This window comes from Penaeus japonicus, unplaced genomic scaffold, assembly GCF_977035675.1.
Source record: "Penaeus japonicus unplaced genomic scaffold, GWHDUDI00000001_assembly GWHDUDI00000007, whole genome shotgun sequence".
Classification (NCBI taxonomy): Eukaryota; Metazoa; Arthropoda; class Malacostraca; order Decapoda; family Penaeidae; genus Penaeus; species Penaeus japonicus.
The window spans coordinates 34650984-34653483 of NW_028234409.1; positions in this window are offsets into that span (position 1 = coordinate 34650984).

The following is a 2500-nucleotide window of genomic DNA, read 5'->3' on the forward strand; positions in this document are numbered from 1 at the left end:
CCAACTCCTAAAGCTTATGTCACTTCTCCAGCTTTATGCCATATCAGAGAAAACAATATTGGATATTCTCTCTCTCTCTCTCTCTCTCTCTCTCTCTCTCTCTCTCTCTCTCTCTCTCTCTCTCTCTCTCTCTCTCTCTCTCTCTCTCTCTCTCTCTTTATTTCATTTTATTTTTTTTTTTAGTAGAGTGAGGTTAAACCTGAAAGTCTATCCTTACACCTCAGTTTCATGTCAGTGTAGCCACTTTTCACTTCAACTCAATTTCTAAGGAACCTCGGAACTTCATTTCTTGCCGGCTAAGGAACCTCAGAACTTCATTTCTTGCCGACTAAGCAACTTAAGAACTTCATTCTTTGCCGGCTAAGGAACCTCAGAACTTCATTTCTTGCCGGCTAAGGAACCTCAGAACTTCATTCTTTGCCGGCTAAGGAACCTCAGAACTTCATTTCTTGCCGGCTAAGGAACCTCAGAACTTCATTCTTTGCCGGCTAAGGAACCTCAGAACTTCATTTCTTGCCGGCTAAGGAACCTCAGAACTTCATTTCTTGCCGGCTAAGGAACCTCAGAACTTCATTCTTTGCCGGCTAAGGAACCTCAGAACTTCATTTCTTGCCGGCTAAGGAACCTCAGAACTTCATTCTTTGCCGGCTAAGGAACCTCAGAACTTCATTCTTTGCCGGCTAAGGAACCTCAGAACTTCATTTCTTGCCGGCTAAGGAACCTCAGAACTTCATTTCTTGCCGGCTAAGGAACCTCAGAACTTCATTCTCTGCCGGCTAAGGAACCTCAGAACTTCATTTCTTGCCGGCTAAGGAACCTCAGAACTTCATTCTTTGCCGGCTAAGGAACCTCAGAACTTCATTTCTTGCCGGCTAAGGAACCTCAGAACTTCATTTCTTGCCGGCTAAGGAACCTCAGAACTTCATTTCTTGCCGGCTAAGGAACCTCAGAACTTCATTTCTTGCCGGCTAAGGAACCTCAGAACTTCATTTCTTGCCGGCTAAGGAACCTCAGAACTTCATTTCTTGCCGGCTAAGGAACCTCAGAACTTCATTCTTTGCCGGCTAAGGAACCTCAGAACTTCATTTCTTGCCGGCTAAGGAACCTCAGAACTTCATTTCTTGCCGGCTAAGGAACCTCAGAACTTCATTCTTTGCCGGCTAAGGAACCTCAGAACTTCATTCTTTGCCGGCTAAGGAACCTCAGAACTTCATTCTTTGCCGGCTAAGTAACCTTAGAACTTCATTTCTTGCCGGGTAAGGAAACTCAGAACTTCATTCTTTGCCGGCTAAGAAACCTCAGAACTTCATTCTTTGCCGGCTAAGGAACCTTAGAACTTCATTTTTTGCCGGCTAAGAAACCTCAGAACTTCATTCTTTGCCGGCTAAGGAACCTCAGAACTTCATTCTCTGCCGGCTAAGGAACCTCAGAACTTCATTCTTTGCCGGCTAAGGAACCTCAGAACTTCATTCTCTGCCGGCTAAGGAACCTCAGAACTTCATTATTTGCCGGCTAAGGAACTTCAGAACTTCATTCTTTGCCGGCTAAGGAACCTCAGAATTTCATTCTTTGCCGGCTAAGGAACCTATGAACTTCATTCTCTGCCGGCTAAGGAACCTCAGAACTTCCTTCTTTGCCGGATAAAGAACCCCAGAACTTCATTCTTTGCCAGGTAAGGAACCTCAGAACTTCATTCTCTGCCGGCTAAGGAACCTCAGAACTTCATTTCTTGCCGGCTAAGGAACCTCAGAACTTCATGTCTTGCCGGTTAAAGAACCTCAGAACTTCATTCTTTGCCGGCTAAGGAACCTCAGAACTTCATTCTTTGCCGGCTAAGGAACCTCAGAACTTCATTCTCTGCCGGCTAAGGAACCTCAGTTCATCATTTCTTGCCGGCTAAGGAACCTCAGAACTTCATTCTTTGCCGGCTAAGGAACCTCAGAATTTCATTCTCTGCCGGCTAAGGAACCTCAGAACTTCATTCTCTGCCGGCTAAGGAACCTCAGAACTTCATATCTTGCCGGTTAAGGAACCTTAGAACTTCATTCTTTGCCGGCTAAGGAACCTCAGAACTTCATTCTTTGCCGGCTAAGGAACCTCAGAGCTTCATTCTCTGCCGGCTAAGGAACCTCAGAATTTCATTCTTTGCCGGCTAAGGAACCTTAGAACTTCATTCTTTGCCGGCTAAGGAACCTCAGAACTTCATTTCTTGCCGGCTAAGGAATCTCAGAACTCAATTTTTTGCCGGCTAAAGAACCTCAGAACTTCATTCTTTGCCGGCTAAGGAACCTCAGAACTTCATTTTCTGCCGGCTAAGGAACCTCAGAACTCAATTTTTTGCCGGCTAAAGAACCTCAGAACTTCATTCTTTGCCGGCTAAGGAACCTCAGAACTTCATTCTTTGCCGGCTAAGGAACCTCAGAACTTCATTTCTTGTCGGCTAAAGAACCTCAGAACTTCATTTCTTGCCGGCTAGGGAACCTCAGAACTTCATTCTCTG